We start from the raw sequence: 22,884 nt of genomic DNA on the forward strand, positions 1-22,884 counted from the left end.
CCACTCCTCCTTTCTGATAAGAAAGCTTTCCTACAATGATTTCACTGCTGAAACTCTACTCTGTCATCCAGGGGCCATCTGGAAGGACACTGAACCATCCTCTGGGCTGCCTTCTCCCAGCTGTCCTGTTTCCACACCTCCATCCCAGCATGCAGCACTTCAGGTGTATCCCTGAAACCTTGCAAAATTATCTTCCCCTCCCTCCAGCTCTACCTTTGGACATGGAAGTCTGAGTTTTCTGGCTTGCCATTTGTCCGAGTCCTGTGCAGCTGTACAAATGTGAGCCCACTGAGCCCAGCTATACAGCCAGAAGGTTTCATAGCAGCCCCTTGGAGCTAGCCATGCCTGCACTCTGCCTCTGTCTTGTCTGCATCCTGCCTGTGGCCCTGCCTGTGGGGGTAAAATCCCTCTGATGCCCATGTACATGTGCTCTGTGGAGTGCAAGAGTTTTGACTGAGCTTTACAGGCCAGGGCTGTGTTATTTCATAGAATCAGAGAACCATAGAATGGTTTGGGTTGGAAGGCACCTTTAAAAGTCATCTAGTCCACCCCCCCAACATGGACAGGGACATCTTCCACTAGACCAGGGTGTTTGAGCTCCATCCAAACTGGCTTTGAATGTTTCCAGGAATGGGTCCTCTACCACTCTCTAGGCAACCTCTTCCACTGTTTTGCCACCTTCTTTATAAAAAAATCTTCTTTTTTATATCTATTCTAAATCTTCCTTGTCCCATTGGAACAGGATATTGCCATTTGCTGTAATTAGTACACTGAGTACTGGCCTGAAATGCCACTGAAATGCCAGCTGTTCCTGGGCATTTCTGCTCTGCTCTGGTCTGTCAGGGTTGTAGTGATGTGATTCACTGTGTTATCCCACACTGGACCATGCTCAGCCTTCCCCCTCAGTGAGACCCACCTTTGTGCCTCACCTGTGCAATGCCTGGGTTTTGCTGTTACTATTTATGCTACTCTGTCGTTGGTCTCTGCAACAGTGGCTTTATTGAGATATATTTCAGGCAATATTTTGAATATAAATATTTATGGGTAGAATTTTCAAATATTGTCTAGGAGCACAAATCCTGCTGAATGTCAGTGTGATTCATATTCCTGCAAGAACATTGGGAAATGCAGCACCACATGTTAATAATGACAAAAAATTGTCTGTAGCTGTGGTTAGAGAATATGGCAAACTAATAGGAGTTCCCAGTAGAAACACCTTAACCTCAGCTAGGGCTAAATGCAGGGCTATATTTAGATGGGAATAAAGTAGATTTTTGATTTCTAAATTCTGAAGTTGCAAAGTGGCATTTAGAAAAGAAAGAAAAGAAAATATTATTATTACTAGCTTTTATTCAGCATAAAACTCTACTGCTTTAGAGATTTTTTTTTCAAAGCTTTCTTTTTAGCACAAAATTCTATAACTTTTTAAGCCTTTAAGCCCTCTTTTCAAATGATCTCATGATTGCTATTCCCAAAAGAAGAGAAACATTTGCAAATAAAAAAAAAGTATGAGTGACAGTTACTCACAATGTCTGCATCTACAGAGAAAGAAAGAGAAAGAAAGAGAAAGAAAGAAAGAAAAGTATTTTCCCTGACTCACTGTTTAAATGATAAAATGTCCATTAATACGCTTATATTATAGAATTATAATTCTAACCTTTTTAAAGGGTTTCCATCATTGCAGATCTTGAAGCTGGTCCAATTACAGTATGGCATAAACATTTGCTGTGGAGTTTGATTTAATTATAGAAAGACTTTCTGTAAGGTCAGTGCTGTGGTATAGAACTTATGTTCAGGCATTCGCTTTAACTACAGTTTTGGTTTTGATGCTGGGCCTGACTGTTCTTCATATGTTTTGTGGATGCTCTCGTGTGCTCTACTAGTGTTAGATCACTCACTGCTTAGAGACACTCAGTCTGGGATCTAGTGTTATCTCTGGGACAGCTCCATGCTCACATTTTTGCTGTGTTTTTGTTTCCCCAGTGGGTGAGACCTCCTCTATCTGGTCATAAAATGGGCTGGAGGTGGGACTAGCATGTTGTACAGGTTTCATGTGTGTAGTAAGACTCAACTAGATGTCATATTCCAGGTGCTCCTCCCTCCTGAACTGTGTCCCCAGTGCAGATGCTTGGTGGATCTGAGTTGCTGGCAGAGTCTCATGTGATGGGGCCATGATGTTGGGCAGAAGCCACACTTCCTGCATGAGGTAAGGATATGTCAGGAATGATGCCTGGTGGATTAGATTTTGGCAGAACTGTGCTTTGATTCTTCCTCCCTGTCCTGTAACTTATTTGCAAAACTACCTACTCCCCTGCTAATATTGATTTTGATAAGCCCCTTGTAGATCCTAATGAATACTTTCTGTCAGATTGACTTCACAGCACTACCTACAAGATTTTACCTCTTTTCAGTTGTCTTTCTCCTTGTAGTGGCTTCCCATAGCAGCACTTGTTATTTGGCCCAGTACTGAATAATTATTTCCAAAAAGCATTAGAAGTGCACCAAAAATGCAGGAAGTGGATTACAGATTGTGGTAGACAAGCTCTTTTTTTTTTTTTTTTTTTTTCCTTTCCTCTATAATTACAAAATTTGATTGTGTCAGGAGCAGAAAAGTCAGGATTGCTGATGTGTCAATATAGCACAGGTGTTCTAGAGACAAACGAAGGAAAGCAGGGGGGAAAAGGGATCCGGAATTCTGCTAAGGGGAGGGAAGGGACATGCTGGGGTGCATTTTCTTTGTGTCATGTCTCCTCAGTCCTGTGCACTGGCAGTGCTAATGGGGTGATACAAACATCTCCCTTTGCATCTCAGCTATTCTTCCCCTCCTTGGCAGAAAATCCCTGTGGAAACCATATCATCCCACTATCATCAAGCACTTTCTGTACATTTAGGTGTAACATTTACTTCTTGCCAGTTAAGGACTGTTCTCTACAGTGTATTCCCCCTTTGTTCCTGAAAAACATACCTTGTTTTAACTGTTTCACTCAATTGACCTTCTAGGACTTTCCTCAGGAGACTATTCCAGTCTTTCTGTAAAGAAAACAGAATAAGAATTTCTTCTTCACTAGTCAGCAAAGTGCTCCTTCACCAAGACAGGGAACAGTGCTATAGGAGTGGGCCTGTATTGGCTTGGGAAAGGAAGGGGGAATAAAGACATGAGATATAAAAACAGCATGAAGAAAGAGAGACTGATAACTGGCTGAACATCTAAGACTCTGCTGGAACATTTAACTTTTGTTTCTTGCATCCTTTACTTTTCATAGCAGCAGGAAGGAGGAATATGTTTTTCCATTGTAAAAAGAGAATTAAAAGTCTATTGATGTTGTTTTCTAGTACTGAAGAACTCTGAAGTGTGAGGGTAAAATGGGAGATGGGTTAATATTCAGGGCTGGCAGTTTTGAAGGTACCTAAAGAACTGAGTTGCTGAGCTTTCCCTAAAGCTGCAGAGGAGTGGAGTGGCAAAATACATAAGCTCTTTTTCAGAATTCTCTGTTTAAAGAGCATACTAAAACAGAGGTCAAAAGCAGAAGACAGAAAGAGTGGTACAGATAGCTATGTAGTGATTAGTTCTAAGGCTGGCAGAAGTGATAACCAATTATTTGTTCTGTAGCTTTGTCTCTGACCTGCATGTTTATGCCAGACCCCCACTGGGCAAACACACAGGGAAAATAAAGTCTCAAGGATCTTGCTTAAATGTTTTATTCATTGCATTAATTTTTGCCTGAAGAGCTGTTTTCCTTTGGGGATGAAGGCCTTAAGATATGGTTCAAAGGAGTGTGTGTAACTTATCCAAGAAGCTGTCCCAGAAATTAATGAGAGTTGGACTAAACCCTTTGTACCATTTGTGCATCAGTTACTGACACTCAGATAGGTTTACCCCACAGCAAAACCCTTTTTCCTTCCTAGTGATTGAATTGTTCTTTTGGGTTTATCCTCCAGGGTAAACATATCCCACAGTGCTATTCAGTACTGCATATATACAACAGGAGAAAGAACCTAGCAGCATCAAGAACTGTGAAAAACTATGGCTTTTGATATAAAATGAATCTGTGAGCAGAGTTTGGGTCATAGATGCTGGTCCAGTCCTTTGAGATTGAATACACCAGCTCACAGGTTTAGGTTTCAGAGCAGCACTGTGAGTGAATTGCTGCTCAGGACTGGGAGCTGCTGCTGTTTCTATTCAGACAGCATAGAAATCTTCAGAGATGTTTAAAAGATCAACCAGGAAAATGGCTGCTGGAAAACAATGTTGGGTAGATTTAAACTCCCAGTAATGCTGTTGCTTCACTCTGGTTTTGCTGGAATACCCAGAAGAGCTGTGTTTGATAGCTCCCCACAGACAGGATGACTTTGAAAGTCAAGTAGTTGATTTTGTAGTGTCAGCTTTTGTGGCACATCTTGAGGCCATGGTTACTTTGGATGGGGTTGTGAGGGTGCTTGGAAATTATAGGGATAGACAGGAGAGGGGAAGGAGGATGTAGAAGTGCTCTTGGATGTGTGGCACTGATTTGGCACTTTTTTCTTTCTCATAAGAAAACTGCTGGCTAATAAAAGATGAGGAGGGATGCCTTGTGCCAGAATGACAGAGAAGGCAGGCATGCAGGGGCCATAGTTCCATGGTCTTGCAGTTATGGGTCCTTCATGTGTGCATTTCCCAGGGGGTGAGACTATGAGGGCAGCCAGGGCAGTCAGAGGAGCCCATGCTTGGCCATGACCCAAAGCATGAGACTTTTGTCACTGCACTTATGCTGAGGAATAAGAACGGAACTAGAGCTGAAACTGGGCAATTGTGGGTGACAGGAACCTCACTGTGGTTAAACATGGGGACCTCAATCCTTGATCTCACAGTCCAGACAGCATTTTTTAGTAGAGAACATGGGGAATTGGTGGGCTACATGCTGTAATTTGGGCCAAGGAGCAGGAGCAAGATTCGCTCTAGGCTCTACAAGTACCTGAGAAAAAAGCACACAGACTGGAAAGAGGGATGAGCCTGAAGGCTACTGTGAACCTAAGCTGTTAATAAATACACCATGTACAACCCAGCTAAGCTCTGGGCTCTGTTGCAGACACCTTCCTCTCTCCTGAGGTCTCTCTGCCTGCATGGTCCAAAGTCTTTCTACCTTCTCAAGACTTGCAGGGGACCAGTACAGCCATATTTTCCCATTTGAGAGTCACTGAAGCAAAGAAATCCTGAGATCCTTCCTTTCCTTATTCTTGTCCTTTCATTCTCCCTATACTCGTTCCCTGCCCTAAAAGACAAAAGAAGGGGACCAGCACCACCTCTTTGATTCTTGCCTCTTTATGTGCTTGAGAACCAGACCTTTGGCTTAAATGTTCAGGGCTAAGACTCTGCATGCTCTGGAGGAAAATCCTAAAGGATTTCTGGGCTGGCTGCTCTTGCATGAGCTGAGAGGATTCCTGCAGTCTCTGTTTATGCTAGCATTGCTGATGTGGAACCAAAGCCAGTCTGGGAAGAAATCTAAGAGGTAGAAATAGGACTTTTTTATTTGGATTGCATTTTGCAGGGACATCCAGAAAGCCTGAAAACTGTTTTCAAACAGAAAGAGGCTGAGGGTTTTTGATAAAGGAAGGGTGAAAATCTGCATCAAGTAAGAAAGCAGGACAGTCTCTCAGACCCCTCTCTGTAGGTGTAACTACAAGGGTGGAGATGAGAAGAGGGGGAATGACAAAGAAGGACCCTGGAAGTATTTGAACCCATTTCTTGCCCTCTCCTTAGGACAAAGTGAGACATAGAGCTTTCAGAGACTGCCTCCACCACCCTCCCTGCTTCTCTTATGAACAGGGATCCAGGGGGCTGGTCAGAGTTTTGTGAGACAGGTTTCACCTCTGTGTAGTACTTGAGGCAGAGAAAGGAGATAGTGGGTAAACTCTCCCCTTTTCTCCATCAGGGGCTGGAATGTGGGTGATGCTGGAACCTTCCTGCCCCTTTGTTCCAGAGGAAAGCTGCTCTTGTGTGAGCATGACTGATGGCAGCAGGACTGTCTGATACCTACAGGGCTTCTAACCTGGCACGAGCGGGGAGTGATGTAGCCATTGGGTGATCTTCTCTGCCTGGATTCCTCACATGGGGCATTCTTCAGTGGGCCACTTCTCCTTCCCCAGTGCAACCAAACTGAAGGTTGGCTAAAGCAGCTGTTAATTGAAGGACAAAAATATTCTTCCCTAAATTGTGAGGTCGCCTGGTTCCTTCTCACACCTTTTTACAAGGCCAGTGCCAAAAAACCTCCAATCTGTTCTGGAGAAAAACAAAGTCTGGAGGGCCACACACTGGAGATCTAAATATTCCTCTATTTTATATGGCATTTACAAGTATTCTGATGCCACTTTGCCCTTGTACTAGGCAGAATATGTTGCCACCCACTACAGAAATGATGGACTACTATTTTTTTCTCCAAAGAACTGTCTCTACAATTTCTTTTTCTGGCTAAATGTGAGGGCAAAGGATGAGCTTTCCCTTTCATATTGCTAGACCCCTGGTCTGTACCTCTCTCCTGTTGAAGGTGTTGGGGTCTCTTAAGACCCATCTCATGGTACATGGAGATGAGACAAGTGGACACGATCAACTCAGATCTACTTGGCTTTGACAACCTGAACGAGGCCGGTGTGCAGTGACCTGGAAGGCTGACAGACCAAATCCTCTAGCAGCTCTTGAGTCATGGGGCTAGTCTTAGAATCTCCTTTGCCACCAATACTTGCCTTTTTGCTTGTCTTGGTTGTCCCCTAATTCTTGATGGTCTCACCCTTTGCATGGGTATTTGGGAACACTCATTGAGTCTTATTGATTGAAATATTTTCTGATCTAGTGCAAGATTCCCATGGTATCCTGGTGAGTCAGAATTCTTTCAGGATAGAGCTGTGCTTGCAAAATTTCACTAATTGTTCAATCCAGTGGGATAGAACCTCCCTCTGGATCTCATCCTTCACTGTTTTACAGCAATGTATAACTCTGCAGTGAACACACATGGGCTGAGTCACTGTATTAAAAATGTCTGATTTTTGTGATTAGGCAGACCAAGTGCCACCTTCAGAACCAGAGCAGTGACAAAGCATAGGGCCCAGTGTTTATTTTATGCAGGGATTGGTTCCATTCTCTTTGCATTCCAGACAAGCAGCATCCCTGCTGTTTTCTGACTCAAAGCAATATATTTCTTAGTGTGTGGCATGCCAAAATTAACCCCTGGGCAACAAAGCAACAGGAAACAAAGGGTTTGTTAAACAAAAATCTATTTATGCAGGATCAGACATTGAGACATGGCAAAATAAGTTCCTGTATATATCAGTGACTATGCAATCATACTTCAAAGCTACAACAGAAACATAAAAACACAAATGCATTTTCGGGTTCCAAAAAGTTGATCTGTTTTTGAGACTAGTGATGTTGCAACCAGGACAACAGAGGAAAGTTCATCAGAGGAAAGTCAGTGTAATTCCTTTCAAAAGTTCTGGTTATGTCTGTATCCACTGTGAATCTAGCTCATGACTCTTTCAACTTTAAGCACTTTCTCAATTTGAAGAAAGTGATTCTTTCAGACAAAGCCTGACTTTCTTAATTTTCTTTATGTTAGAAATTATGTGAGAAGCTTAAATATATTTCAAAGTTGCCTCATATATGGACTTTTAAGCTGCCATCTGAAGGGAGATTATCCTCATGGTTTTCCCCTGTTTGAATGTTGGCTCAGCATCAGTGAGCAATAGGACCTGCAGAATTAACCCTCCTTCCCTCCCCTGTGCCTGAAGCTGAAAAGTCTTGGTGTGCTACATTTTATACACTGCTCAGTAAGACCTTGAAGCATAATTGCTAAACACACTCTTATGACAGTTTCTCACTCCCCTTGTTTTTTATTTTCCTGTGCCTTGTTCTGCTCATGAGGTCTGCTTTTGAAACTCTGACTACTGTTCTAGTTTGCAGAAATTTCCATTTTTCTGGGGAAAGAATACATCTTTCTGAATCAGTCTGTTGGCATGTAATTTCTCCTGCCCATTGAACTAGTCTGGGTGCCCTTGGAATATTCAGAGCTCCTTAAGGATTACATAGATTTAATTGTAATTGTGAAAAAGGAACTTTTGCATTAAAGTTTCTCTCTTGTCTACTTTTATTGAGCACAGACTCTGTGGGGTGTGGTGGTTTCAGCTGGGGTAAAGTTAATTCACTTCACAGTGGCACAGGTGCTCCAAACTGACCAAAGGGACATTCCAAACCATATGACATCCTGCTCAATATATAAAATGGAGGGAAGAAGTGGGGGTATTTGGAGTAATGTTGTTTGTTTTCCCAAGTCACCGTCATGTGTGATGGGGCCCTGCTCTCCTGGAGATGGCTGAACACCTGCCTGCCCATGGGAAACAGTGAACTAATTCCTTGTTTGGTTTAGCTTGTGTGCACAGCTTTTGCTTTCCTTAGTAAACTGCCTTTATCTCAACCCTTGAGTTTTCAGGCTTTTACCCTTTCAAATTTCTCCCTGATCTCACTGGTGGGGGAGTAAGCAAGTGGCTGCCTGGGGCTTGGTTGCCAGCTGGGGTTAAACCACAATAGGGAAAAAAGGGAAAAAGCCTATTCAAGTCTGTCCTGCATGTCAGTATTGTCCCCTCTCCACTCTTAGTAATTGAACTTGAAATGTGTGGTGAGAAAAGGCTCAAGATATTAGATTAGGGAGTCTCACACTTCAATGAGCTGCCTTGATCTGAGAGGGAGTGAAAAGGCAGCAGATCTTGTGCTGAGAGATGATGAACCTGGTATGGAAATATCATTGGTGTTTTTCAGGTCACACCACAGAAGAATCAAAAAAATGAGTTGAATAAATGGATGGGTTTTCTTCATTGTGAAAGAACTTCTAAGCAGGAGTTTCTGAGAGGTGTGTTGAGAGCCCCAGGGAAATGCTCAGTAAGTTAAATATTGACAGCTCTATTCATTTTTTGGCTTTCACTGCATAGTGGTTAGTGATGCACAAAGTTAGGGCCTGCTGTGTTTGGTGCTGTATAGAGCAAAGAAAATTAAAAATTGCCCTTGTAAAGACCTTAGAATCATAACATATAAGGAGCAAATGTGCCTGTAGTTTTTCAGGCAAGGAGCTTTGCTGTGAGGGATTAAATGGGATGCAAGGACAGCTTTAACTCATTAAAAAGAGTCAATGAGATAGGATGATGGGGTGAATGGTGAGATATCATTTCAAAAACCAGAAGGTAGACAGGGACACAGCTTTTGAAAGCTGTAAATACTCAGCAGGGTTCAGGCTCTACTGCTAATTTGAGACTTGTGGCAAGCAGCTTCTGGCTCTAGAAGTTAAGCATCTTCTATTCCAGAGGTGGGGGATTATTTTGGAGGTGGAGACTGGAGAAAGATGTACAGATAACACTGCACATAGTGGCATATCTCACATTTATAAGCTTTTCACACTGGAGGAAGCAGTTGTTCAGTGATGTTTGCTGAGATTTTCAGCACTTGGGGATGCTGCAGAGCTTAAAGCAGTTTATGAAAGATAATTGCACAGTGTGAAGGGAAGAAAGAAGTTCTGAGCAGGTGGAGAGACCAAAGTACACATTTCCTGCACAATGGGAAGGAAAGATATTTTACCAGAAAAGAAAGATGGTGTGTGGGAAATCTTTGTAGTTAGTTTTTGAAAATGGGAAGAAGACTATGACCAGGGAGAGAAATCAAGCTGTGACAAGGCCTCTGAATGTGCCATAGCAAGAAAAGGCTATAAAGATGAAAAGACAATAGTCACTAACAATGGTGCTGAGAACTCACAGCATAGATATCGTCACAGACATTGTGGCCTGAAGAGGAGCAATGGGTATCCTTGGAAGATAACAGGTTGATGGAAGAAAGAAGCTGCAATAGACAATCTCTGAATGTGGAAGAACCATTGCTCAGGAGGATGTGAACTGGAAAGGCAGATAATTTGTCTTTCACAGCTGGTGGTGCTACATCCATGGCATGTGTGTGGAGATTTTGGTTGTCTGTGGTTTGAGGGAATTATAAAAGGGTGACATTTGAAGGAGTTAATGACTGGTATGTGATCTCTCAGTTTCCTTACTGTGATTAACAAGAAGTTAATATGTTCACAGATCTGTTTTTGAGAATTTGCTATCATTTCTTCCAGTATAAATAATTTTGTTACTTTATTACCTCTGTGGGCTTTGCCTAGCCACTTAGCTTTGTTGTGCTCCCTTAGGCTTCAGGACTGTGGAATGCATCATGTTCTGTCAGCAGCTGATTTTGCTGCTAAGCAGATCCCAAAATTGAAAGCCATAACCCTGTTTGGGAAGGGTCAGGAGTGGTGTGTCAGATACAGTATGTGCATTTTCAGGCTGTGGTAGTATGTGACAAAATTTTCCGAGTAAGTTACATCAGAAGAAGCCAAGGTGGGAGGCTAGAAACTGGCATTTCTCCCATGCCAAGAGAGCTAACGACTCGCAGGTGGTCACAGCAGGAACCTGAGAAGAGCATGATTATGATGGGCTGTGGTGATAGCTTATGTGCACTTGCATGTTTCACCTGCTTGCTTTTCTCAGCAGTTCTTAAATTATTTTACATAGCTTGCTATATTTTGTGAGTAGGGTACAAATTGGGAATTACCAGAGTGCAAAGTCCATTTTGATTGCTTGACTGGACTTTACCTTCTTACTGTTCTTTCTGTTCTTTTACTTTTGGTTTGGTCTAATACCCCTAAGAGGATGCTGGCCTTGCTGCAACCACGTAGAGATATAAAGAAGTGTGAAATGGAGGAAAGAAATTTTGTCTTGAATGCAAATATATCCTCAAGGGCTGAATAGAGCAGAAGCCTCAAAATACTTGTTCTGCCAAGGAAAGTGCAGCTACATGCTCAGAATCCCTGTAGAAAGTTTCCTATTTGTTTACATGGAATGAGAAGCAACCTATATCGTGTAATCTTGCTCCTAACACTGATCAAATTTTGTTTTAAAATGTCATGTTTGGGGTTACTGGGTGGGGGAAGGAGGACATTGCTACTATCCTGACATTGCTCCTATTAGCTTTGTGCTTCTGACAAGATTGCATCTCCAGACTGCTATGAAGGTGGAAGTGTATTAAATTGCAGAGAAGCCTGACAGGGAGAGAGAGTTGGACCACAGATCCCAGTTTGGAGGGCAGGTTCCTCATCCAGATGTGGTGAACAGATGGGAGGAGGGAGAAGGTTTTATGTGCAACACCAACATTCTGCACTGGCTGGCAGTTGCCAGTGCCCTGGACCCAAGCAGTGGACTGTCAGTGCCACAATAGAAGAGTTTGCTTGGATCTGGCAGGGGCTGCTCTGAGGTGCCTCACTTCAGCAGCTAGAAATGCTGTTTGTCTGTCTAACTCAGCTGCCAACACATCACCAAGACCAATAAACAAATCCCTTTGGATCCAGCTCAGGTCTCAGCATTGTATTTCTAGAACACAAGTGCGGCCAGGGCCACGACATTTAACACTGGTTTTAGCTGGTTTTATATCACTAGCTGTGCAGGATCTGAGGTGATTTTTCCCAGAAGCTGTGTCTCTGCAGCTGCTCCCCAGTACATGACTTGGAGAGCCTCTTGGCTGCTGTGTGTGGCTGCTACAGGCAAGGAGTGATTTTTTTGGGCTGGGCTGCACCATGGCCCATCCAGCTGAGGTGGGGTTTGTGCTGTGGAGAAGCTCTAACTCTCAAACACAACCCCAGGAGTGAGTGATGAAGCCTTGCAAAACTGAACCAGTGTGGGGAAATTACTAAATTCCTTAAATTCTTTTAAAATACCAAACAGATTTCCTACTATGCAGGCTTGTCCAGCCCACCCCTTGACCAAAAATTACACAATGATGTTCCACAGGTTTGAATTGCAACAGCACCTTAGTCAGGGTACCAAAAGAGATGCAACTTGACCTCTGCAAAATTAACTAAAATTTGAAGCATTCATAGTTTTCACTGCTTGAGTTTGTGGCTGAACTGTGCTTCTGAAAGTGAGGCTAGTGGGAGCTTAAAAAGAAAAGCAACCAAACCTTCAGCAGCTTTTAAAGAATCTTCATGTTAATCTCTTTGCACTCAATTTCTTCAAAAGCTTATGAGATTAATATCCTGAAGAAGTGTTGTGATAATTTACAGGAGCAGTGTTCTGATATCCTTACATGGGCAACACTAGAGAAACAGCTACTTGTGTAATTTTTCTGTAAGAGGAAAAGAGAGAGGAAAATTGCAGTGTAACTGTGCCTGGACAAGGGTGGGAAATAATCATTCAGTGTGTTGTGATTGAGCTGTCTGCAAGAAAAAGTGTAAAAATGCTTATTAGCAGCACATTTCAAAAGACCTCTCATCTGAATTGCTTTGGAATATAAAGAACTTGATAAGTTGGTAAAGAAATAAAGAATATTCTGCACAGGCTTTTCTAATTAAGCCTAACTCTAAGTTTTAACTGAGCAAGGAGCTCCATCTGCTTCAACAATGAGATTTATGACACAATAGCTTGGCATCCTCTGAGTGCCTCAGAACAGTGGAAAGCAGTAGCATATGTAAATACTTCCTAATTATGCACAGCAATGGGAATTCACAGATGTGTAACACCACCATCTACCGAAGACCTGCTACCTGTAAATCCTCCTTGAAACAGTCTTGTATTACAATGGATTCCGGCAGTTTTTTGGATGGATTGTTAAGATTCCACTACCTAATATGATTTTCAGTCAGGGGTGGGCTTGAGTTTGCTTTTATAGGAGGATGTATTGCAGACAATGGCATGAAGTATACTGAGCTGCACTGCAGACTAGGGCTGCTACCCTCTTACAGCAAAAGCAGTGTTTGCTTTGTGGGAAAGGGAATAGGAATTCATGCAGATGCTTAGTGCTGTGCTTGGACAAAGAAGCCAGTTCAATGGGCCCATTTCTTTTTCTTGTAATAAGATGAAATACCAATGAGGTTTGCACTCAGTTGTCTGTCAGATATTCTGGAGATAATTAAGGGTGAGTTCAGAAGTAGGGTTAATATCAGTGAGTCTTGGCAGCCAGTCCAACCTGCAGTGAATAGGAAATAATGGAACTGGAACTCAGAACCCATCTGAGTTAGCCTTTTCAGCAGCCTCAGTTTCAGAGACCAGTGATTTAATCTCATTAAATCTCTCATTGGAGTAATTTTTCTGTAAAAGTATAGCTGAATGTAAAGTATGTAATTTATTAAAAAATATAAAAATCCAAAAAGATTTGGAAAATCCTGGGCCTGAGAAGAGTTCATGAAAGGTCAGTGTTATTTTTCAGGATCAATAGAGCAGTGACTTTGTGTACTGAGCAGCTTGTAGTAACAAAGAGGTTGTTTTTTAAAGGGATTGAGTAAAGAGGAGGCAAACTTCACTATTTTGCACTGCCATCCTTTTCTCTGCCCCCTCTTTCCTCAGCTCTTTATCTTTTGAAAAATAATAAGGGGATGAGTTTAGGACTTCAATAATCTAGTAATACGGAAGAAAATATTTAATAAACATAGCAAAAAATAACCACCAATGGAGATGTTTAAATTCTCAAGTGCAATAAGCAAGCTTTGCAAGTTGATCCAACATAGCAACATTTGCAGTGGGTTTGCCAGAGCGTGTGTGGTCGTATGGGACCAATATGTGGTCATATTCTGGGAATAGGTCTGCATAATCAGGCCCTTGAGCCACTGGGTGAGGGAAATGTGTCTCCAAAACTGCCTTGCAATCCCCTTGGTGTCTGTACTAAGTACAATTAGTTCTCATTCTTTAGTCCTGAGGATGTGACCAAGACAAACTAAGAGAACCACAGGCACAATAACTCAGGTACAAATTCTGCCTCCTCTCTTAGTCATTGATTGGTAACAAATGCTTACAGCAAGTATTTAAGTAAAACAACAGTGTTCAAAGAGATTCTACATCTGGGCCATTTTTGTTTGGTGGGTTCTCTGAATTTATTCCTATTTCAACTTCATTATAAACCACTCTATCCTGTGGTGACAAGCTGTGTAATTTAATTATTATTTTGCATGTGTTTCTTGGTGGTAGACAACTTCTTTTCACTTATTCTCATCTTATTTCCTGGTGACTTCATTAGTTGATTCTAAATTTTGTATAGTAAGAAACAGTTGGTAGTCATTCCTTGTTTCTCCCTCTCACACCTACTGTGACAGATGTATAAACTACTTTCTTTCCAGCTGATCTTTTTCTTAAGCTGAGGAATCTGAGTTGAATTGATTTTTGCATGGAGATACATACTGAGAGTAAATCAGATTCAGTGTCTGCTGAGTGGGAACCTTCAGACCATTAACTTCTATTTGGCCCCTCAAAATGGGGAGAAAATTCAGTAGTGTCAACTACTGCTACCCCATGTGGAACTCAAGTTGTTTCAAAATGTGTTGTGTTTTTACAGCTTTTTAATTAGGGCAGCTTGCATTTTCAGGACTTAATTAGCCCATTGGCATACCAGTGCAGTGCCTGAACCTCAGCAAGGACAAATAATTGCTGTCCCAACCTGGCACAGGGGCTGCACCAGCTTCTCTCTAAAACGTCTACTGGTGATAGAAACTATTACAATATAAATAAGATCTATGCAGTTCTAATATGTTATTCTCAGAGGTTACTAAATTGCTCCCATAGGCTTCAGGGGATTCCTTACAGAGGCCACATTTTAGTGTCTTGAAATCTGCCATTAAAAATAAGTAAACCAAAGAAAAATGTTGCATCTCAACACCAGTGAGCAGATCAATAGCATAAGAAGGAAAAGGTATATATTTTAGCTAGTGTCTTTGGTTCAGGTGTATCTACTTCTGCTTCTCAAATTTGTTATTTTCCTGAAACAAGAAGTGATCATTTTGGTACTTTGTTACCTGGATCTAAAGTCACTTCTGTGAACCAGGACAGGATAAAGTGAGGCAGCCCTATCAGTATTGCTTTGTGTTTTTTTTTGTTTTTTTTTCTTTTAAATTTTAAGTTAATAGCCTCACATATTTCTTCCCACCATTTTTTGGATATTATTAAACACAGAGAATCAAACTCTGTATGGATATCAGGTTTTATTTAAGCTGATTTGCCTGTGACCATTTAACAGAAGATTTTCACTTGGCATTCCTCTTTTTTCCTCTGTCTTATCTGCTAGAGGTGACATTCTAAAGTAGCAGTTGCTTGTTGAAGTTTTCTTATGAAATGCAAAGTGTTTGATTTAAGTTAATAAATGATCAAAGATTATCTTGAAATGTTCTGAGGAATTCAACTGTGATGGGAAGCACCTGAAGTTAACCTGTCTTAGGAGGCTCATGGCCCTGAATTGCCCTCTACTGCAGCTGAATTTCAACAATTCATTTTAATCACCTACTGGAGGGATCTGTCTCTGTATTGACAAGATAAGGAACCTAGGAAAGCTTGTGATCTCTCCCTAAATACCCTAACAACTCTTGTCCTTTGTTGACTCCAGGGACGGGTAGTTTTTTTTGCAAGATGGTTATGAACACTAAAATAGTCAGAGAAAACACAGCCCTGGAGGATGTTGTAGCCTTCTCAGGCTCCTGTGCAGTTCCTTCAGTTCATTTTGATTGATATCAATGTGAGAAATTTCTGTGAAATATAGATGGAGACCAACAGCCAGATGTCGTGGAGAACTGAATGAGTTTCTCTGCATGACTGAGTACATGTGTGCAAGTCAAACGTCTACCTCAGTGGTCCCTTTTCTGCTATAATATATATAATATTGAGTCTCTCGTATTGTTTTGGCACTTCTGGGCTATGTCCATGCTAATGGGTGTCTTTGGTGTCCAAAATAGAGTAGCCACAACCAAAATATGCATTACAAAAAGTCCTGGATATGTGCCAGCTCTTGAACTGTGTCTCAGAATTGTTTGGAAATTTAAATACTTCTGGCCAGAACCATCCAGAGGATGTGCCTCACAATTTAACACTGCTGTGATTGAATTCTGCTTCCAGGGATTAATCCCAGATACTGCTCAGCTCATTTGTGTGATCATAATCAGAAGCTCTGGTCCAAGCCTGGATCATTGTCATCCACCTGGGTTCTGGCACTGGAGTTGCATTTCCATACTCAGCTATTGGTATGAATTAAAAAAGGGATAATAACTGATAAGGCTTTTGATCTAAAGCCTTATGCTGTCAGTTCTTTGGTGCCTCCACATCATATTTTGACTTTAGCAGATGCCCTTTTAGCTGAGGAAAAAAGTATGAAGTAGCTAAATGTGTCTCTGATAATTTCACAACCTAAATGATGAATGTGCAGGTTCATGATCGTTCTGGCATCAGTCATGGAATTTGGTAAAACCGAGCAAACATAATTAGAAATTTGGCAGTTCACTAAACAAAAATGTCAGTTGCAAGTCTGGGAATGAAGATTTCCTCAGAGGTTTATTTCAGCTTTTCCTCTGACATTTATTATGGGGTTATGGTACAGCAGTGGGAAGAATGAGAAAATTTTGGGGTTCTTTCTTCCTTGTTTCCTTTCCTTCATATTCCTGTTTCCATGAGTCCTCACTGTTGTCCATAGAGATGCTGCTATTTTGTAAAGTCATTGGCAGAACTTTGCTGCTTTCTCAATGTTGGGAATGGCACCTCCTTAACATGAAATGTAACCCCACACATATGATTGCAGCAGTGGTAGGAGGTGAGTGATCAAACATTTACATGGCTCTACCTCTTGGTTACATTAAAGAAAATGAGTGTAATTTTCACCTACATACTTTTATCATTTTATAAGTGAAACTGCTTATAAGCCAAATAAGCCAGAAGGCAAACTGTAACATATTAAGGTGAGAGAGAAAAGGAAAAACAACCTCAATATTTTCAGAGTTATGTGTTAAATTTGAATACATTTAAAACTTAGTGATACGTATAATTAATGCTGGTTTCCGTGGTTACAGAGTCAAAGATACAGAAGTTGCAGCTTCATTTCTTATCACTGAAAAATCTTCTTAAATCAGAAATGGAGAGGATCCAGGTGGCAAATATTCATATTCTGGAATTGGCATCACCCATCTTGTGTTCAATCTGTTATTCACATATATTAAAATGAGTCAAGATCTCTGCTTTCTCATTAATGTATTTGGTAAACAAGAATGTAACCACCACTGAAGAGGAAAGGGGATCCATTTTACATCTATGAAATGGCCCCCATGAAGCAGATCCTCATATTTAGCTCCAGTATATTTGGCTGTATCTTCATATTTGGCTATATGATTGTCAAAGAATTTGAAATTACAAGGTGCACAAAGAGTTCTAGAGACAGGACCCTTTGGGCCTGTGCTCATTTAGGGTAAGGCTGTATCATACTGAGGGATCCCTATTCCAGTTATTATTTGGCTGTTGCTAATCTCTTCATGCTTCAACTCAGGAGTAAATATCTTCTCTTTGTCTGTCCCCATCCTAGCAAATATAACTAGTATTGGGTAAATATGACCAGTTGGGTACTGGGCTATGCTCCACTGATCCATGCATGCTGTTCAATTGTTTGTGTGCTCCCTGAATGCCTGGGGTGGCAACACTGAACACAATGACAGCACCTATAAATTAATGTATTAATTTTGACATTGCAGCCACGTTCATTACTTTATGAAAGGGGTGTGTGTGTATGATTTATGTCAAGTAAGAGACAGGAATTCCCATATTGTGGGAAAGGGTTTCAAAACTTGTTACACTGTGCTGTAAAACTAGCAAATCTGAAATTTCAAGTGGAGTGGAAATTTTGTACATATTTAATGCTGGATTTCTTGAGGAATTGTGTTTCAACAAAATAAATATCTTTTAATTCTTACTTGAATTTTAGTAGCAGATGTATTTTACAAACATCTTAAGAAAAAATACTTATTAAATATAGGTATTGAGTTAAATAAAAGCATTGTAATTTGAGGTTTCACTGATTTGTTTTACTTTCTCATAACAAAGTTTTTATAGAAATCAGGATTTCCACACTGAAGGCTCAGCACTATAAAAATGTTATATTTCAGTACAAGATTGTCCTCTGGGGAAAACTTTAACCTGCTGTGTTAGGTTGTAACTCTGACTTTTCTCTCCAGCATGTCTCATGCAGCCTTGCTGCCCTGTTTGTGGGGTAAATCAGGAACATATTAACACCACCAAAATCAAGGATGACAGCAATGAACTGTCTCAGAAAGGTATAGTTTGTTCCACCCCCTGCTATTCCCTCCCAGCCATGAATACATGCACCGCATTCATTCATGTAATTTTATTTCAGCTTGGTTTGAGAATGAGTTGCACCAAACCCTCAACATTTATATCTGGTCATAAACTTTCCTGAGCTGCAGTTATGCAGTGAGTTTTGACCAGTGAGTTTTGTGCAGAGGACCTTTGACCAGCCAGAGGACCTCTGAGGTCCCTGGTTGCTCTGCAGGTCTGGTAAATAGATTTGTTCTTGGCCAAAACATCCAACTCCAGCAAATCACAAAGAATCTGAGGACATGCATGGAGAGCTTATCAAAGAGAAAATGGTTCAAATGAAACAGTTTTTTCAGCACAACTTAAAAAAAGCAGAAACCTTTCTATTCCATCCCAATCTGTTTCAGTGCGGGACAGACCACCTACCTCTCAGGATTTGTTTCCTCAGCTTATGGTGGAGAGCAGATCCTTGGAGTACTCAATTAAAGGGGAAAAAGGCTCAACAACAAAACAACAAGAGAAATAAATAACCAGTAGCAACTGGGCACCAAGGAAATGTGAGTACCCAAATTATTGCAGGAGTGCAGGCTGTTTATTTATAACATCTGTTCATGTTTGTTATTTTAATGTTAGCAAGAAAAAGTGAACCTACAGTCTTCAGAGAATATGAAAAAATGCACAAAGCCAAGTAGTTTTTTTACTTTACATACTGAACAAAGGTTAAAGAGAAATAGCTTTGAACTTGCATAATTTCAGGGCTTTTTGCATAATTATTAAATAATTTAGTGCACAAATAACACTCATAAAAATACTGGGCTGGTGTTACAATTAAAAGTAGACCCTGGTTTTCAGAATATTTAATTTTGTGATGAAAGACCTGTTATTCCATGCCTTATTTTTGTCCTGTTTTCTCTTTACAGTTATTTTGAAAAAAATTGCATTTTATTGTTGGAATTGATAAGCATAGGTTTGTAGAGGTATCTAAAGTAAAATTATTGAAGTCTCTCCAGGCTCAATATATCTTCCTTTGCAAAATAATTTTGATAAATATACAGATAAATCTTTAAAAATCAAAAATATATTTGTATTTAGGGGAATTCCTGATACTAAAAATGTCATTTTAGCTTACTGATACTTAAACAACATCTTTTAAGAATTCTGGTCTCTTTGCAAGGGCCCCCAGCTCATTGGATGGAGGCAGGTAGATGAATGTTTTGGGGTCGTGTCATTACTGGGATTTACAGATATTTGAATTTCTGGAAGAGGCTGATTGATGGAGCAAAGGAGTATTCTTTGGAGGAGTCACTTTGAGACTTTTTTCACAAAGAATGAAAAACTCAGTGTAAAGTACAACAAAAGGACAGAAAGTAAGTAAAAGATCTATTTGTACTCTTTGTATTATTGGAGCAGTCAAAAGTTGGAGAAGTGAATGTTGAAAAGTGGCACAGTGAATATTTATTGTGCAGTCCAGGTCCTTCAAAGATACACTCTTACTAAAAAGTAGTCCTGTGCTGTTTTCTTGAATTGCTGGTCAAAAATATCTTATTGCTTGATGCTTTTGTAGAAATTATTCTGTGTGTTGCTTTAGTGCCCATCACCATGAAAACTGAATTTCAGCTCAAGATGGAACAGGGGATCAGTAAGAGATGATCCTAAGTATGTTACTTGGTGGTTGCTCATGGCACAGGAAAAGGGCTAAGTTCAGTAAGGGATTAAACAGAAAACCTCCTTTTGAAGCAGTGGGTTTGTGCCTCTGCATTTCTCTGAGCCTGGACATCACTGTTGAGAGCACCCTGCCATCAGCATATATTTAGATAAGGATGTTTTAGACTGGCACTCATTGACTCCAGAAGATTACACCAATATTGAAAGGCATGGCCAGATAGGACTATTTATCATATCTTTATTGCATTTCCTTGTGAAAAATACTTGTAAATATGCTGGGAATAACACTTAGGGAGATATTTTCAAATCGTCTAAATGGAAAATCTGAAAAATAATAGTGGATACCTTAGATATCCATTGTGTAAGCTTAAACATTTATTTGAAATATGAGCTCTTTATTTCTACTGGAATGAATTGTGTTGTTTGCTGTTTTTTTTTCTCCAGTTATTATATTCAAACCATTTAAAATTTATTCAGTCCTACTTATTGAAATATAAATGTTTAGGTTATGCAGCAAAATATATCATAAAAATACTAGAGGTAAATCCGGTGCAGGAGATATTTTGAAACTAGTTACTAATCAAAATTATTAGCTACATTTTTACTTCTCCTGCTATAAAACAAGTTTTCTATGTCTGCAAAATCATGTACTTTTTTTAGCTTGTGAGTTTCAGTTCAAAACAGGGCTCTTTTTTCACTGATGAATTTTAAAAATTAAGTTTATAATAGCAACCCTGTCATTTGCTTAACTGCAGAGGTTCAGAAACCACTATAATTAGCCCAACTACAGCAGCAGATGAGTTTGGCATTTCAGCATTTACCTAGGGATTTTGCATCAATTATTTTTTAGCAATGAACTAAAAGGCATATTTTGCATCTGGGTGCTAGATTTCTATTTTAATATGTTTTCACTTTTTAATAAACACCTGTTCCTGATTCTTTCACCCTGGCAGCCTAAGCTACATAGTTCAGATTCCTCCAGGAATTCAGACTTAACCTATTAAGTGCAATGGTGGTGAAGTGGAGGATAATGACCTCTGGAAAACCAACTGTCCCCACACTCACTCAAGAAACACAAGAGTCTTCCAAGAGCTGTGGTTCTATCCTGGAACAGCTGCTTTGAGGATGTTTTTCTGCTCCAGCTCCTTCATCCAATTGTCTTTCACTCATAGTGGAAAATTTAAAGGATCCTTTAAGCTATTCATATATGAAGGTTACTTAAAAGATAAACACATTGAAATATGGATTTTTTTTTTCTCTTTTTCCTCAGTGGAAATTCCTCAGAACTAGGGAAATGGTTTTCAGGAATGAAGAATATAACTGAAATATTGATTTCTTTGATGAAGGAGCTCAAGATTTATGTCCCAGATACAAGCATAGCCTTGCCTTTCTGCAAAAATCCTTGTGAGCAGAAGTAGACCCTCTAGCCCAAATGGCTGTGTTGAAACAGAAGTGTCTGGGGTGATGCAGGGTCCACAGGCAAGAAGAGACAGAACTGGGAGGGCCTAGGTCGCAGTTGTTAACAATCAACACTTAATAAAAGGCAAAGATGTTTTTTTTATTTCTGTTTTGAGTTCTGCTTATGCAAGATTATGTTTATTGAAACGGGTTTTCTAAAATATGACTTTCTCACAAAGTTGCACTTGCTTCCACTGGATTTTCCATCATTTGTGTGAGCAAGAAATAAGTGCTATTCATACCAGAGAATGTCTGCTACCAAGATGAGTATCTTTCATATCTCTGGTAGCCCAGATAACCCTTTTGGTAGTGACTTTCAGTTCCTTAATGACTGCAAACACAGAACTCAGCATCTTGCACTTTTTCAATAAGATATGTGGAAAGTGATCGTAGAAAACTTGAAAAATGGAAAAAATTCCTCAACAGATTACCTAAAATTCTCTTGCATGCATTGACATTTTAGAAATATATCTCCAACAATAAACTGGGTGATGTTTTTATAGATGGCTATATAGTCTCTTTCAAGATGCATTGGGGTTGGGTTCAAAAGAGATCTGAACCTTTCTAACAGTATCTTCTAAAGTTCTGTCAGGGTTGTCACTGAAAATGTGTTTTCAGACCATCCCTTGAAGCACATGCTCATGCAGGGCTGCATGGGAGCTCCCAAAGGCCAAACCCACAATTTTGCACAAACTTGGAGAAAATGGGACTGACACTAATGTTGAATATAAAGAGAACTTGAAATGAATTTGTGTAGTCTGGGATTTATGCAAGCAAAGAGGAAAGGGGAATAGGCTCCCCAAGTATGAAATTTGGCTCTTGGTGAAGCAACCTGTAGATAAGTCAGAAATTTCAGACTCCATGGGAAAGTTGGATTGTGGTTTTCTTATCTGTAATTTGAAGATTTCCAGCAACACAAAGATACTTTTTAAAAAGCAAACTGCCTCGACTCCTGTGTGAAGGCCTGCAGTGAATTAGCCCAGTGCCTGCTGTGGTGGGACTATGAGACAGCCAATCTGGGCTGGCAATTAAGTCTCTTTTCACAGTGGGAATTCAGCTTCACATGGACTGCTAAGGACTACAGGGTAAAAGTTAACCAGTCATGTTCTTAAACCCAACTAGTTTTTTGTATCTTGAGGTTAGAAACAGGGAGAGCAGAGGAAATTTTCTCTAAACAGACTGACAAGGTGGCTTAGAAGAAAAACACCACTGCCCATATCAGTGAAAGTGCCCTAAAGGGAAGATGTAGTTCCTACTTTGTTTTAGAAAGAAAGGGAAATTGGTTTGGTTTTGAGGAACAAGGTGAGATGCATTGCCTTCTTTGCTCTCTTTTTTTCTGTGTTGATACTGAAGGCAAAGGAGATGTTCCCTACCTTGCTGTAGATTAATAAAGAGGAAGGAGGAGATAAAATAGAAATAGAACAACAAATCATTGTCTCTAAATCAGGACAGCTGGTTTTTTGGGTTTCTTTTTGCTGTTTAGTCTGAAGGAGTGTGGACCAGAGTATTTGTCTCCTGACAACAGAATGAACTGGGGAAAAAAATAAATGTTTTTTTTAAATTTAGAAGTGGATTGAAAATTTTAACAGATGTATCACTGTAACACTTCCAAGAACTGCCTGAAGGACTGCACTTTGTCAACAGAGTGGCCAGCAA

At 40.3% G+C, this 22,884-nt stretch overlaps 1 long non-coding RNA gene across 1 annotated transcript in view; it reads left to right on the top strand.

Annotated features, from left to right (window-relative positions):
* The first annotated feature begins 2,086 nt into the window (after positions 1 to 2,086).
* LOC146768463 (uncharacterized) overlaps positions 2,087 to 22,884 on the top strand; it is a 31,790-nt gene continuing 10,992 nt past the window's right edge. Inside the window, exon 1 of the long non-coding RNA XR_014953049.1 lies at positions 2,087 to 2,206. This is a non-coding gene — a long non-coding RNA (uncharacterized LOC146768463). The remainder of the gene's footprint in view (positions 2,207 to 22,884) is intronic.

Source organism: Lonchura striata, chromosome 2 (genome assembly GCF_050655825.1).
Source record: "Lonchura striata isolate lonStrDom1 chromosome 2, ASM5065582v1, whole genome shotgun sequence".
Taxonomy (NCBI): Eukaryota; Metazoa; Chordata; class Aves; order Passeriformes; family Estrildidae; genus Lonchura; species Lonchura striata.